Source organism: Talpa occidentalis, unplaced genomic scaffold, assembly GCF_014898055.3.
Source record: "Talpa occidentalis isolate TD23 unplaced genomic scaffold, MPIMG_talOcc4v2.1, whole genome shotgun sequence".
In the NCBI taxonomy this organism is placed as follows: domain Eukaryota; kingdom Metazoa; phylum Chordata; class Mammalia; order Eulipotyphla; family Talpidae; genus Talpa; species Talpa occidentalis.
In genome coordinates this window covers 9,613,330-9,630,654 of record NW_026555331.1, presented here as the reverse complement: position 1 = coordinate 9,630,654, position 17,325 = coordinate 9,613,330, and the positions used below count along the sequence as shown (strand labels likewise).

The window sequence follows — 17,325 nt, the reverse complement described above, 5'->3', positions numbered from 1 at the left end:
CCATCGTCTTTGCTGAATCGTCATCTCCTTGACCTTAGCATGTTTGGGGGCCCTGGCCTTAGTCTCTGGCCTAAACCTGGGCTCATTCTCTTTGGATCTCCATCTTAAGATTTTTAAATAATTTTCTATCAGCTGACAACTCCCAAACTGACATCCCCAGACAAGACCCTACCCTTGAAAAAAACTTAGATCTTAGTTGCCTATTTAGTGTCAGAGGTCCAATAACTACACTCCATGTTAACATATGAAATAAACCCTGATGTTCTACCTCCAGCCCTTTTCCCTCTGCAGTCCCCTATCTCAGTCAATGGCAAAACACATTCTTGTAGTGGTTTAGGTTGAAATCCACCAAGTCATACTGGACTTTTCACTGTCTCATACCCCGGATGCAATCCAGTGGCAAAGCCTTTGGCGTCTACCTTTAAAGGACATTGAAAAGCAGACATCTCACAGCCATGAACCCCAGAGAACATCGCCTCTTGCCTAATTACTGCAAAAGGTTCTGCAACAGTCTCTCTGTTGAAGGGCCTCATCCCCTGCAGTCTGTTATCAGTATAGCACCCAGTGCGACCCTGCTAGGTTGTGTAGCAGATCTCGTGACTCTTGGGGCAGACATCACCGCTCCTCACAGATGCCACGTTCCCACTCCTCAGACTGCTGTGGCAAACCACCACACCCACACTCTTGAGTGAGGCATGGAGTGCGACCTGCACAGCCCAGAGAAATGTGAGTGGAGAAGGCGTGTGCCACTTTCACATGGAAGCGTTTCAGATGCTTGTGCTCAACTCTCTTCCTCTTCCTTCCTCTGCATGGAGTTCAGGAAGCAAGAACTTTTAAGCAGGCTCACAACAGATGCATGCTTTTAATGAATAAAGGAACAAATACGCACATCAAAGGTACTTTAAAGTGTACCTTTAAAGGCTTCATTCAAATACCACCCCTTTTCTTCTTGTTAAGTCCTCCCTTATTAGCAAGGATCCTTCCTTGCCCTTCTTTGTATCTCTATTGCAATATTTTCCACCACATCACATCATATTTGTGGAAATACAGGCCTTTCCTGGCTGCCAGACCACGAGCGGCTCCTCTGGCTCACGTCTGCATCCCTCCAACGAACACAGTGATGAGGGCTGAGGAAGCTGGGGCTCTGTAAGTATTTGTTGACTTGGACTAATTGATTTCCTTTTCAGGAATTGAAGATGCACTTCCTTCTTCAATCTAGACTGGTCAAAATCTGAGATGAAATTTTAAAATATTTCACTCTCCAACACTGCATGCAGCAGCAACAGACTCAGGAAGGAGGCCTGAGTACAAGGAAGGGCATAAATGTCATCGCAGTCCAGTGAGTAAAGTGAGGGTCGAGTAGTCACTAATCATCACCCCATTAAAAATTCATAATGCCTACAGCAGATGTCAGCATTTCAGGCTGAGATATAAAAAAGATAAAATGCAGCTCTGGTTACTATCCAAGTTCACTCAGAGAAGCGGCTCAGAAAAACACAAAGGAAAGGCCACATCAGCTCAGAGGCCAGGATGCACATGTTTGCTGTCTCTCGGAGGCAGACGCCACCTCTGCATCCTTCTCTGTCTGCCCCGAGTCTCCTCGCACTGTTGAGCATCCCACCTCACCTGACATCCATTCTGCTGCTGGACGCCGGCAAAGAGAAATTCAACTGCCTGTCCATTTCAGCTGTTTTCAAGGGGCTCTCAATGGTGAAACAAAGTACATAGGCTTTTTGTTCTCTTGAAGTATAAAATAATTCAAATGAAGTATATCAGAATCATTAAATTAAAAGAATATCCATGTGCTCAAAAATTAAATTATTCCGGAACACTTCTGCTCCTCTACCCTGTCCCTCAACCCAATCTCAATGTCCTCCCTTCCTCCCCGACACGGTCATTACTCTGGTGGGGAATGTCACGCAGAGAATGGAAACAAGTAGGCAAAGCTCTCAGCCTATCGGGGACCATGGACTCATCAAAAAGCAAGGATGGGGCCTCCCAGGTGGCGCAGAGGTTGAGCGCTGGGTTGCAAAGCTGCCCGCAGCCTCCGCAGTGCTGGTTTGATCCCTGGCCACTGGCGAGGGTCCCTCTCCTGCCGCCCGCTGCTCCCCTCAGCAGTGTCCTTCGTCAGTCTGCCTGCTCTGCTCCCCGCTCTGGCTCTGGTGAATTCTCTCACCCTCCCGCGCTTCTGAGTGTACCCAGTGCTTGTATAGATAAATAAATCTTTAAAAAAAAAACAAAAAAAAAAAAAAAAAAAAAAAAAAACCCCAAGGATGATGTGGCAAAGGCAGAGACAGGCCACAGGAAAGGAGCACTGGTGTCTTCTCTGACCTGAATGCTTTTATATTTAACAATAGCATATTTAACCCTTGCAAGAACTCTGCAAGGGAAGCATTACGCTTATCCAGCAGAGGAAACATAAGATGTGCTGGGAGAGGCAGAAGACAGACTTGATATGTAAGTACAGGCTGGGTAACAGGTCCTATCCACGTGTTTTGCTAATTCGATAACTGACTAATGGTGCTATCTATCCAAGTCTGTGTGTGTTTGTATGCACACATCTCTGTACTGCAGACACATATGAGAGACTTCCTAGAGTAGATACACATTTTGAAATAAAACAATTTGTGATCTGTATTTTTGGACAATAATAATAATCCTGTTCAAGGTAAAAATGATGAGAATTAAATGGACGGTGCCAGAATGGTGCCAGGCATGTGCCATGTGGCTTGTGCCCAAAAAGCACCCCGAGGTGCACGGTTAGTTCTAACACAGAGAGATGCATTAAACATCAAATAGCACAGGGACATGTCTCACGTTTTCAGTATTTTCTGCACACTTCATTCTAATCTAACACTGACAATTCGCTAGGAAGATTATATAAACACACATATTCCCTCGCACGAAATTAAAGGTTTTCCCAGCGGCTTTTCCACAGGTGTGGAGTGAGGGTGAGGAGGCAGATTCTGGAGGAGAGAGGGACATGTCACAGAGCTCAGCAAGCCATTCCCATGGAAGGTGAACTCAGGGTTCCGGGAAGCGGCCTGGAGAGTACAGTCACAGCACAGGAGTAACAACAGAACGTGTCTTGTGGACATGCTAAAGTGGGAGGGATCGAGGCTCCAATTCCAGGTCTGGTTTCTTTGGTCAAGTAACTTCACCTTTGTAAGCTGCAGCCTCCCCAGCTGTAACACCGAGGTAAGGGTGGCACTGACCTCCCAGGGGAATGACGGAGACTAAGTGAGATACTGCATGCCAGATGCTCCATGATAAAAAGCTCAGTGAACAAGAAGACCAGGATGACAACAATGGAAGCACCAGGTTGCCCACCTTGAGCTGCTGCAGGGCGAGCCTGACCTGGTGGCAGAGGCTCCCAGCAACACTCCGAAATCAATGGTGGCACTGAGTCTACATCCCCAGGGGCTGGCAATAACAAGCACCAGGGGAGTACAGTAAAAGTCAATACCCTTTAAAAGTACTGGTGTTGGGCCTCTCCGGTGGCGCAGCGGTTGAGCGCTGGGTTGCGAAGCTGCCCGCAGCCACCACAGTGCTGGTTTGATCTCTGGCAGCTGGGCGAGGGTCCCACATGGCGCACAGACCTCTCCTGTCTCACCTGCTGCTCCCCTCAGCAGTGTATTTCATCAGTCTGCCTGTTCTGCTCCCCGCTCTGGCTCTGGTGAATTCCCTCGCCCTCCCATGCTTCTGACTGTACCCAGTGCTTGTATAAACAAAATAAATCTTAAAAAAAAAAAAAGTACTGGTGTAAGAATCTTCAAAATTATAGCAACGATTAAACAGGCCTGTCACCTTGTGTCAGGTCTCACCAAACTGGGAGACTTTCACAAAACCTTGAGACTGGCTGCCAAGTCAACCTCCGGTTCTCCGCCACAGCTGTGATTATGGCCGCAGCTTACTGAGCACGGACTACAGCAGGCCCCGCCACAGTGACTACCCCACACCTCCGTCCAGGCTACTGTTTTATGCCAAAGAAAGGTGAAACTTAGTTGGGAAGTCAAATTAGAACTCAGCTTCATTCAACTCCAAATCCCATCCTTTCCACTGACTGAGCCAGGAAAGGTGGTCGTGGACACCACAAAATGTACTGCTCACATCTGTTTGAAACCTACCATATGAAAGGTGCGATGATAAACATCCCTCCTCCACCCACAAAAAGAGAGTAAGACCTCCTATCCCATAGTAATTACAATAGCTATAATAATTGCAGTTAAAATTTGTTTACTTCATGCACCAGGAACTATGCTAAGTATTTCTTCTGCATTACCTCATTCAATACAGTAACTTGCTTATTACTGACCCTTTTGCATAAACGAGAAACTGGCTCAGAGAGATTACAAGCTGCCCAAGGTCACTCAGCTAGTAAGTTGAACCGACAGGCACCACCCGCAGAGCCTTTGCTGTTAACCAGTGTGCTTGGTTAAGTACAGGAACCACTAGAACTTTTCTAATTGAGCTAGATGTCAAGTGACGGAGGGACCTGAAATCCAGGTCTTAGCTCCAAAGGCCAGCATGTGACCCTGGGTCAGGTGACTAAGGCTCTCAGGGGCCTTAATTTCCTCTAATAATACCTACCCAGTCTTCTCCTGGAGGCTGACAGCTAAGAGATGAAGATACCATAGTTAATGTGAAAGCTCTTTGGGAAAACAGCAGCAACAGCAACGACAGAGAACACTATGAAACCACAAGGGTTATTTCTATTTCATGAGTACAAGGGCTGCGGGGCACTCATAAAAATCTATCCAAAAAAAGCATCCCCAACGTTGGCTTCACACAACCTAATGTTCACTGAGGTATCACTGGGTGGAGGACACGGGCCTGAATGCTGCAGAGACCTGGGTTTGAATCCTGTTCTGGTCCTGACAGGCATGGAAAAGGCATTTAATTTCTCTGGACCTTGATTTCCATGTGAAATGTGGTAAAGTAGATGGCAAGACTCTAAAAATACCTCTTTCATTATTGTTTATTTCATAATAATAAATTTAACTCAGCAATTTGTCTAGATTTGGAAGTAGGTAAGGAAAACATGGAACCCAAAGAGCCATAGGGAAAGCATGAAGACTGTAAGGTATTTCAAGCAGATGGGGATAAAGGGACGCTGTCCTGAGCTACAGAAGGAATGACCTGGTGGTTAAGACATAACACAAGTCAAATTTACTAGATGTGCCCACAGTCATCAGTGGTGATCTTCCTGCTGGCCTTCCATTCCTGGACCCAGAGTCTCCAAGGCTTCCACAATAGCCATGCCCTCCTTCATCCTGCCAAAGACCACATGCTTTCCAGCCAACTACCCAGTCTTGGCTGTGCAGATGAAGAACTGGGAACCATTGGTGTTTTGGTCCAGCATTTGCCATGGACAAGATTCAGGGACCTGTATATTTCAGGATGAAATTCTTATCATCAGATTTCCCCCCACAGGTGGACTTGCCCCCACCAATGCCCTCCTAACGTGTGAAGTCACCGCCTGGGCACAGAAATCCTGGAATAATTCTGTGAAAGCAGGGAGCTTTATAACCAAGTCCTTTCTCTCCAGGGTTCAGCGCACGAAAGTTTTCTGCTGTCTTTGAACTCTACAAACAGCTTAAAGGGGATGCAGCCAAGGGCTTGCTGTTTACAGCAGCGTCGGAGAGCAGGGTTTACCTGGATGCCTGACGCGCATGTCTGATGGTGGTGGCGTCTGCAAGGTGCTAAAAAGATCTTTACCTTTACCAATCACCCTGAGACCACAGGTTGAAGTTGTCATGTTAATGGACATACAGATATAATCTAAGTAATATGGTATAGGGGAAGGAGGGTGGCTCCAGGATACAAAAGACAACCATGGACCCAACTCTAGATCTTCCAGTACAGGCTGCTGACCTAGTACAGTGTGTATGTATCATCTCTGACTCTGCTTTCTTAACTTCACTGATACCTGTTTGATAGGGTTACTAAGTAAAATGGATGACAACAGTCTATAATCACCCAGTGAAATCTGAGGTACCAACCCTCACTGCAACATAGCTTCCTAAACTCCTTCCTGGGAGCCTAGCTTCTCTCCAGGGTCTTTATGCAAGTTATCTCCTGTGCCAAGACTCCAGAGCAACTTGTGGTTATCATTTTCTCTTCATGAGCTAAGAAGAACCTGCTGGCGGACAGCTTGGACACATGCATTATCATACTATAGTCACAGAAGCTAGTCCACCACCTCAGCCCACCACTCTCCAAAACAAATTCACATCTTAGTCTGCTTCTTACAAGGTCAAAAAGAAGTGTAACCTCCCAGGCAAGTTTGTCATTTACTATCCTCTCAGCCTCTTACAAGGCCTAGGTTCCCAGTGTCACCTGAGAGGCTATTGTGTACCCACTGTTGGGTCAGGCAAAGAGTCAGTGCTCAGTAAATACTCACTGCATTTAGAGAATTCTCCTAGATTAAGTCTTTTTCTTTTCCTCAAAAACCATTTAGCATGGGTCGTCACATGTAAAATACAATGAGCTACAACGACAATAATAAAACTCTGAAATCTGTGTCATAAATCATAGCTCTGGCACAGAGGGGTAAGTGATAAGTTCTTTTATAGTATCTTATACAGACTTTGTAGCACTAATCACACTTCCAAAATGTAATGCAGTTTGTTTTTACAAATATAAAAAAGAAGTCTTCTACTACTATAGCGATGTATCAACAAAAAAGTTATTTCCTCTTTTCTAATGTCATCTCCTTGAGATAAGCAATAAGTAACCAGGCTATAGCTCAGCAAAATGTTCTCCATGCTCAAAACAGACATACATACAAACACAGGAATTCCCCCCCCCCCTTTAATTAGTTAAAAAAGTCAAGCAGGGTACTATATATGAGATTCTATGGTTTATTTTCTTCCCTACTGAATAAAGATCAAGACATTCAACACTAGTAAATCAACTTAATTACTTTAAAAGTGACTATATTCTATAATAAACTCTACTACAATTTATTTAACTATGTCTCTACTGAGAGACTTCCAGTTTTTTGCTTCCCCCCAAAACAATGCTACAATAAATATTCTTATACAAAAGGTCTTACAAGCTGTTACCTTATCTCTGGAAACCCAGATTCATAAAAGCAGAACTACTGTGAGGAATTTAAAATGTAAATGTAAAAGGTGTACATTTCAAATTTTAATTAATATTGCAATATTCCTTTCCAAAGAGGTTGGCTGTAGCAATTCAGATCCTGGCAGTGAGGCCTATTTCTCCACATGCCTCACCTGCGGACAGATCACTGTGGGTTTTGTTGTTGTTGTTCTTGCCTTACAGATGTGGAAAAACTTGATTACAGTAAGCCTGGGTTAGTGTCTTTTTGTATTTTATTCTCCATTGCATTTTCTGCCCGTTTACTCACTTAGCCTTAGTTCTCCATTGCTTGCCTTTTTCCCTTAAGTTTGTAATAAAACTGTCTTGCATAAGGGACAGCAATCCCTAGCAATTTGTATTGCAAATATTTTCTCCCATTTGTCTTTTAACTTTGCTATGGTGTCCACTGTCACAAAGAAACTTACATTTAATGTAGTCAAATATTGCTACAATTACCCAAAAGAGTTTCCTGCTTATATTCCTGAACCTCCTAAAGTTTAGCATTTTTTTAACATTTAAATATTTAATCCAATGCAATTTATTTATATGCCATGAGAAAAGGTTTTAGTGTTATTAAAATATGTTACCAAATCTTTCCACTTAGTTTTATTCTCTTTTTAATATTTAAGTATTTAATTGATCAGCACTGGCACAAGGACGAGTTCCAACTTTATTTTCTTTCCTCTCTATGAAAATACAGTGTTTACTTAAGATGGTCTTCCTAGGCACAGTATCTAATAAATAAATTAAAACATGGACAACACTTGGATGGAGCAGTTAGGTTTTATAAGAAACAGAGAGCAGCTTGAAGAATAAATAGTTGGTTAAGTAGATTTAGGGTAAGATAAATTCCAGGTAAGAGGCAACAAACAGCATACCGAAAAGCACCACCTAGTACCCAGAAGTAAAGAAAGTGTTTGCTTGAGTTGCCAGAGTTATTGAGGCACAATATGGTGACCCCCATCTCTCTAGAGCTTCCTGGATTTAGTTTAAAACTGGAAAGATGAAAGTTTTAAAAGCACTGACTCACTTTCCTACTCATTGTAACATCAGGGTTCAGATCTTTTCTGCTTCACCAATCCATAAGACCAGCAACATCCATCCTGTGACCCTGAAAACAACCTGTTTTAATTTTTCAAAGCCAATGCGGGGATGAGGGCTGGACTGAGTCCATGCTCTATATTTTCTTAGATGTAATGTTCACTAGTTTAAATACAACATTTACTTGATTATGAGCACATTAGTCACTTCCCAGGCCTCCGTTTCTCATCTCTTTCCACTCCACTCACTGCACAGGTCTACTGTTAAGATTAAAGCAACATCCTTGGAGGCAAAAAGCCCTGTGCACATTTTTTAAATTGCCTTTTTCCATCCCACTTTGGATGATTCATTCCTCTAAGTTTTCAAGGTCATTTTGAATTTGGATTTGTTCTCGCCAAGTTCTAGCCAGGCCTCTGCATGCATCTCCCCCAGCCCCTGGGGTGTTATCTGGAAACTCAGCATGCAGGCTCCCATTTCGACAGCACTGACAAATCCATTAACTACCAGAGCCCCGAGAAAAGATGCCTGCAGAGTTCCACAGGGCTATTACTCAGCATTTAAACAGCACTTGAACACTGCTCCATTACAGCAGAAGCAGAAATATTCTCTCTTCTGGCTCCATCCTCAGGTTTCCTAACTGCCAAATAAAATGCACATCACACTTTGGATTGCTGATGGTTCTCTAGGTAATTTTAATGCTTTGAGAGCTGGTGCTTAAGAAAAGCTAGAAAGGAGACAACCAATTTTCTCCTGCTCCAGCCTCACACAGAATGCCTACCCATCATCATGCCATGGAGGCAGGCCTTATAAACAGGTGTAATTGAAAACATGACCCCCATTTTCACTATTAGTTCACAACGTTTCATCCAACACCCAAACTGGAAAACAAAGGTTAGTCCTTCTGAGCTTTAGCTTCTTGATTTATAAATTATGTGGAAAACAATTTGAGAATAAATAAAACCTCTCTGGGTTCTTGTCCTGGTGGATGATAAGAGGTCCCAGGAGAGGACATGGTTCGGGAAAAATTGCTTTAGACTGTTGTTTAGACTATTTTGATCATACATCCTTGTCAGCAAAACATTTTAAAGCATACATTTCCAATCAGTGCTTATTTATTTAATGATTTAATTAGCACTAATGCTACATATATAGATATCTGTGATGCATTTATTATATACTAGTACATTTTGGGTTGTAAAAGAATCTTTAACTCATCATAATCACTGCCTGTTTCATAAATAGACAGGGTAGGGATGCTTATTTGTTTCATAGACAGTACAACCGAAGTACTGAGAAATGAAGGGCCTTGCTGGGAAACACCCAGCTACTTCTAGACAGAGCAGCAGGCACTTGTGTCTCTTGCCTGAGATCCCCTGCCTTTCAGCAGGCATCCCCTACTCCTCACTGTGTAAACAACAAAAAGCACCCGCAAACATGACAGGTCTCTCTACCTCAGAATTTCTATATCACCCTCTGTGTGGTCAAGCAAGGGAATGAAGGCCACAGAGTTATAAATGTGATGGGGTGTCCCTAAGTGTGTGCACCTGTATTTCAGAACACACACACATACACACACACAAACACACACACAAAACAAGCTCAAGAAAGAAGTATGGCCGATTAGTAGTCTTCTGGCTCATCTGAATTTTCTATAGCAAACATGTTAATAGGCAATGAGGAAAAATAGAAAATTCCATTAAAACAAAAAATAAAGCCCAACCCCAAGTGTTTCACAGTCGAAGCCCTCTGTAGCTCTCCATAAAGAAAAAATAATGCTTGACCCATCATCTAAGCTATGGCAGATCTGAGGCTATCCTTCTGTTGTCTGAGAATGTAAGAGACAGACTCACCATGCAAAGTCATCCTCTCTCAAGCCCAATCAGTTTGTCTCACAGCATCGATTGTCAATGAAAAACACTTCACAATCAATAGCTTGACTTCCACACCCAAACAGGGCATGAGAAAAATCAGTAAGTAGTTATCTTTTTGTAAAGACTCAACTAGAGAATCCTTCCAGAACTAGAAATTGACACTTTAAAACTCACATCTACATCCAAACCACAATTTCACGCATGCATGACTACTTTCCAGAGGTTATCACAGGGCATGGCTGCCTTAAGATGGTGACTTGTGTGAGAAACTGTAACAGATTTGCTTCACATGTGACACTCCATGTGGTCAGGAAAGCACAGGAGAGGGAGGATTTAACCAAGTCCAGGGAGAATACCATACTCAGAAATAAAACCAAAGATGATGGCATTACTCCAGATTCTCTGCTACAATGTAAGCAAAAAACAATGCTAGTTTGGTGATACACAAACCAAGCAAGAGTGTAGTCAAAATGTAATTTGGACTGCAGCCCACATAATCTTGAATTGTCAAGAAGGGTTTGTTCAAGGCAAAAGGGTGGTCTTTAAGTAAAATTACAGTGACTAGTCTGGGTCTTCATGTCAACAGTAAAAGGATTAGTTGAGAAGGATCAAAAACCACAATGGTGTCACACATCTATGCCTTAACTGATGAGATTTAACTTAAATGAGAGTGAAAGAAAGAGTGGGAAGGAGGAAGAGGAGGGAGAGAACAAGAATGACTGGGTATCCTGCACCACTCAGTGAGCTGTGGGAGGGGTTGTAGAAGAGATGGGCCAATGTCTACTAATCAGCTACTCACAAGGGGCTTCTCTTTGGGCTAAGGGTGAGTGGCAGAGAGAGAAAGAGAGAGAGAAAGGAACGGGAGGTGGGGGAGAGAGAGCGTGTGAGAGTGAGAAACAACAGGGCTCCTAAAGGAATACCAATACTTCGTAAAAACACCAAAATGAGTTTTATTTTAAGTGTACTTTATAGGCCACCCAAAGATTTTCAAGGGTTATTTGACTCCATGTGTTACTTCTCATACATGCAAACTTTAAAATCTAACCTAAAAACTTCTCAGAAGTGTCACTGTAAATAAGGCAAATGCATTTTCTTTTACAATGTTGCTTATCTTGCTCATTCTGCTAGCTAGTCATCTTTATGGTACTTAATAGTTTTCTGTGTTCCATAAAAATTTCCCATGTCAAGTATTTGTGACCCACTAACCTGAACTGAAGACATCCTATCAACAACAAAGGATGGACAAAATATTGAAAAATAAGGAAAAAACTTGTTTGATCCACTAGAGAGCAAACAAAACCAAGCAGAATCAGGAGGGGAACTTATCTTTCAAGGAATGGACCCAACTGGGGAAGTCCAGGCTTACTTGGGCTTTTCTCATAAGGGCAGACATCAGTCCATGCTAGGCAAGAAGAGGACTCAAACAGAAAGTAGCACTTACTGAGCTGAGGTCAGAGTTTGCCACTGCGTTAGAAGCTGGAAATTGACGTCACCAAAAGGTGAGGCCTCAAATCTATCTCTATACCCCTTCAAATCCTTGGCTGACTGTGAACCCTGCATGTATGGATGACATTTTAAGGAGTCCAGCAGAAAACCACATCTAAAGAGCTGAAGCATTTCAGCACCTTCCCATCGCTAAGGAGAGAGTTTGGAATTCAAATCCCACAAAGTTAGCAGAGTTTGGGAAAACACTCTGGGCTGAAACTACAGACTCATGCCTTATATGTATGGGATGTATTAAAGGACTATGGTCTATATCCTATAACTACCAGCAGAACTAACATAAACTCACCCTGAGAAAATCTTTTATATGATCAAAGAGATGGTGATCATGCCATATAATGCTTCACAGGAAGACAGCAGAATTCAGACTCCACAACATATAATGTATAATGTCTACCACGCAAACAGAAATTACTAGACGCACATGGGTGGGGGGGAGAAGTAAAAAAAATCAAAATAAAAAAACTCAAGAAAAACAGAATTGATGATTTAATATACAACAACTTCAAGATAAATATTTCAAGTGTATTAAAATATATACAAGATTGGGTAAAATGGATAAAAAGATGAATTGTTTTTTAAAAAAGGACCAAATGGAAATCTAAGAACTAAAACATACAGGATCTGAAATTAATCAGATGAGACTAACAACAGACTAGATACTGCAGAACAGAAAACTTGAATACAGGTAAGTAAAAACTATTCAAACTGAAGTACAAAGAGTTTTAAAGACTAAAATTCTTATGAGATGTGGGATATCAGCAGTCTAAATACAATGTACCTGGAGATCCAGAATGAAAAGTGAATGTAAGAATAAGTATGTAAACTTAGGAATAAATAATTTGAAGAATTACTAGCCTTCCCCCCACTCCCTATATATTTTGATTACATCTCTGCAATTAATTGTCATTACAATAATCACCACTGATGATTACTCAGCCTTTAATTAGAAGCTCTGGAGTCATAAAGAACAGTTTCAAACCTTGCAGCTACTTACTGGCAGTGTAAGCAATTTAAACCAGGTTCCTTTACCCCCAAATGCAAACAAATATATCTGTTGAGAAGATTAACTGGCATCATGTATGTATATACAGAGTAGGCACTAAACAAATGTCGGCTATAGTTTACTAAAATTTCACTATTTCTACCAAAATTAGACCTTTAAAGCAAGGAAACATGTTTGTATAGTCCCTTTAACAGATTATTTTTGTATATGTTGAGGCTTAAAAAAAATACAAACTGTCCTTTCTTTCTGCTGTAGGTACGGTCACTGTGAAGAACACTAGTAAGGACGCCTCAGACTGCCCCTGCGGCCACGCTCTGGTGGTTGGAATTGATCACTACCCCAAAAAGTGACAGCTGCCACAGGCAAGAAGAAAACTGCTACACGGTCAAACATGAATTCTTTTGTGAAGTTTATAAAACTACAATTACCTCATACCCACGAGGCTCTCTGGAGACAGGTCCTTGGCCAAAACTGTCCTCCCGCAAGGATGTCTTCAGAGGTCCTGCTCTTAAATGCAAGGCCTGGTGAGAGGCCAAAGTCAAGTTCGAGGAGAGGTACAAGACTAGCAAGAACAAATGGTTCTTCCAGATGGTGTGATTGAGCTGTTTTGTTTCAGTCATTAAAAAGACTAAATAAATAAATACATAAAAATCCCACACGACTGTGGGTAATGAGTGCTCCCATTTTATTTAAAATAAGTTGATTTCTCACTATATATGATCCCATTAGATGCATGCATGCATCATTTCAAAAACCTTCTCTCAAAATTCAGAGTACTCATCCCACAGTCAGCAAAATAAAAAGGCATAGTTTGAGGTCGTTAACACACAGTGGTTCTCTCTCTTCCTCTCACACACCCACACTAAGTCCGCTGATGATTTTAGCACACATGACAGAAAGCTTCTGACTTCAAGTCACAAAATATTTGAGTCAATGGCTTAAAGACAAAATTGGAACTCCCCAAAGAGTCTGGACTTAAAAGATTATTCTGGAAAGAGACTTCAATTTTCTAAGGATGTTCTTTTAAAGTACTATAATTTTATCCCCATGTAATCTGAGGAGTCATCCTATAGTCCCTTTTGGAAAAAGTCTCTTTCCTTGACCCCTCTGAAGAACTCATGATATCAATTTGTTTTCACCTCTTAAGAACTAACGAGGGACTCACAAGAATCCAAGATACCTCAAAGGCCCTAATTACTGTTTAGATTTTGTTCAAATCACCACCACCAACAGGCTTTCTATCTAAAATCTTCTTTTAGCAAGCTTGGAATTATTGTTTTTATAACACGTTCAATTCAGAAAGATTTTTAAAAAATCAGAATTACCACCAGCAAACTTGGAAATCAGCAAAAAGAAAATTTTCTAAACACAGACCAGTGGTTCTTTGTATACCTCTTGACATTTTCCTCTTTCATCTTCTATTAAGATCCTAATCTATGTTTTCTCTTATCTACTCCTATTAAGAAAATTTTTTTCTCCCCAAGATAGTCACAAGAATAAAAATAACCAACACACATCATATAAGGCACCAAACCTAATTACCTACTCTAGTTACAATTCACTTCACACTAGACTTCCAAATTTGAGAAAGCATGAACTAAAAAAGTAGCTAAAATGAAGTTGCTTAGATACAAAAACACTTACTTCCTATCCACTGATGAATTTACCATTTACCTTTAAAATCTTAGATTTCATCATATGCTACGGGCTATTTTGAAAACAGACAAATTAACAAAATGAAAATTTGGGGTGAGTATTACACATAAATTCTGCATTAAAAAACACAAATGTTCTCACAAAAAAGTATTAACTACATAACGCTAGCAGAAAAAAAGGAGGTGGGGGGGAATGGAGGCCATGAGCAAAAGCTAAGTGCTTGCTCTCTAAGTGATAAAGCAGTGAATCTGCTTAGGACAATCTAGCTGTATTTTGGAATAAGACTTCCATATCATATGCTTGTCATCAACTTACACACCAATGTTATCTTTTTGTTCACTAAAATTAAAAGATTTACGAGTTCCAACTTCCAAATTATCAATGTTATAGATTTCTAGAGGGCACTATGTGTTACCAAAAAGCTAGACTTTGTTCCAAGTATATCCTGGTATAGATTTTAAAGAAGCCACCCTATAAAAATAATAAAATACATTTTGATTTGTACAAATACATATATGTAAAATATATTCATATAAAGTCACAGAAAAAGATATATTAGTAGGAATATTTTGGATCTTCCCTTTCAAGGCAAAGTATGTAGGGGTATTTTAGGTAACGACATTGTATCTGTTCAAAAAGATAAACAAATTAAACTCAACTACATCATTTGATACAACAAACTTGATAGACCTCTGCCTACTGTGAATCACATGACTCTTCCATTGTAGTATAGAGTGATCACTTTGGTTTTTGGCAGCAGAGTAAGCTCTTCTTCCTCAAAAGACACACCTGACTTACACTGGGTCTACTATCTGCACCCACGTCCGCGCTTGCAAAGCTGGAGTCCTATGGTCTGCACTTCAAATGTCTGGCCCAGGGTTTCACAAGGCTGAGGCCAAGATGTCAGCCAGCACTGCAGTCACAGGGGTGTGATGGGCTGGCAGATTTGCTTTAGTGGTGGCTTTTGACGGGACATCTCTCTCCACGGGGCTGGTTGAGGGTCCTCACAACATGGTGGCGGCTTCCTCCCAAACCAAGTGGAAGCTACTTCCTTTATGAACGGGCCTTGGGAATCACATGGCTTCAGAACTATTATAATCTGTTCATGAGAAGAGAGTGACTAAGCCTGGCACGCATTCAAGAAGAAGAGAATCAGGCTCTATCTTTTGAAAGAAAAAGTGTCAAGAACTGCAACATATGTGACAACTTCCACAATGTCTAAGAACTACTAGCTATTTTAAACATATATTAGGGGAAGGGAGTGGGGGCTGAGAGCAAAGGAGAGGGGACACACATACACTGAGGCAATATATCTCACAGATTATTGTAATAGCGACTTCAAAACATATATGCAGCCTAGGGAAACTGAACGGCCTGAAATTTTCCCCTTGATGCCAGCAGTTCACAGAATTTAGTATTCTGTTTTGAAAATGTCCTCATACAAAGCAGGGACAAGTAAGAGAAAGAAAAAAATTCCCAACATAATTTTCAAACTAAAGGTCTTGCAGAGAGATAATTTGGTTTTTCAATAAAATGTTGATTACTGTGTTGCTTATGAATTAATACTGAAAAAGTCTGGGGGTAAAAATTAGACCCTTTACTGTTCTCAACCATCTTTTACGGGCCTCCCTGGTGACACAGGGGTTAAGTTTCAGCACTATCAAGCTATTGCCAGCCACTACAGCCTGAGTTCGATCCCCAGTGGGCCAGGGAGCTGACCCATATGGTGCAGCAGGCCTCTCCTGTGTCATCCACTGCTCCCCTCAGCAGTGTATATCAGCAGATCCACCTGTTCTGTTCCCCACTCTGTCTTTAGTGAACCCTCTCACCCCCTACCCCATACCTCTGGCCTATACCCCAGTTCTTGTGTGCATAAATAAATAAATAATCTTTTAAAAAATCACTTTGGGGGATGGGGAGGTTGGTTAATTTCAAACCAGAAGTATAGAAATGTGTCTTAAATTTTTAAAGAGTATCATCGGATGGGTTTCATGTCACTTAAGCACTGTGAGAAAACAAGAGAATTATGAAAAACACATTGGGAAATAGACACCAGGCTTCAGCCTCCTGTGGCTTCTTTGGATGAGGCCAGAAGCCCTTGGCTGGGAATAGTGTGGATTCCACTGAGCATGTCTCATGGAAAGACATGCCACGCCACTGGTTTACTCATCTAGGTCCTTTTTAAGAATTAAATGTTGGTGCTGCCCCCCACAAGCTGACCAAAAACCAGGGATGCTATACTCTTTGGGGCCTAAAGAGCCCCCATCAGACCCCAAAAGCCTGTGAGATTTGAGTTCATCCCCATTTCTAAGCCATGAGCAAAAATATTCCTCATGTGGCCCCTCATGTGGCAAGAACCACCAAAGCCATCCCTGGGATTACATTGTTGGGAGGTTCCACTGCATCGATTCAGCCACAGACATTCACTATTATGAATATTTAGCAGCCACTTGAGAAGAGCTTCCCAGGGGTCACCCGGTGACCTGCAGCATTCATGCCACACTTGGTGAGCCCCGGCGCGTGCAGAGGCAAGTGCAGAGCGGCTGTCCAGTTCTTGCTCCATTCCCGGCTAGATGCGCAACTCGCACTGCTTAGCCTGGTTCTTCAAGCTACCACTTCATTATCTATAAAATGGAGGCAAGTCTGGGGCCATAGCCGGGTACAGCATGGACACCGAGGACTGTCACATCCTCTGAGGGACAGACCCTGTAGCCCCCTGCTCAGTCTGGATCAGATCCCCCTTGTTACTTTCCTCTTTGCAAGTTCTCCTCTATAGCACTTGCCAGTTTTGAATTTTATTTCTGGTTTGATCATCTGATTAACATCTCTCTCCCACGGGACTGCAAAATTCATGGAGACAAATACTGTGTTTGATTTGTCCAACACAAATTAATGCCCAACAGTAGCTAATATTAGGTGCTCAAAAAGTTTTTGCTGAACTAATAAACTACGCTGACAAAGGCACCACAAAGAAAAATGACTCAGTAGTCACCCTCATCAAGGAGTTTAGGCCGGACAGCAGTTCGCCATTTCAGTGGCACATTAAGATCAGCTGGGGAGAAATTTTACTTTAATCCCAATACCTGGGCCCTACTTTGGATCACTTCCTAAAGGGTGGCACCCCTGTTTTGTGTTTTAAGA

The 17,325-nt window shown here is 41.8% G+C and overlaps 1 protein-coding gene and 1 pseudogene across 6 annotated transcripts in view; both read right to left on the bottom strand.

Moving 5' to 3' along the window:
- ASAP1 (ArfGAP with SH3 domain, ankyrin repeat and PH domain 1) overlaps positions 1-17,325 on the bottom strand; it is a 284,215-nt gene that overhangs the window by 96,475 nt on the left and 170,415 nt on the right. The gene's annotated exons all lie outside the window — the stretch shown is intronic.
- LOC119230226 (peptidyl-prolyl cis-trans isomerase A-like) lies at positions 3,764-5,674 on the bottom strand (annotated as a pseudogene).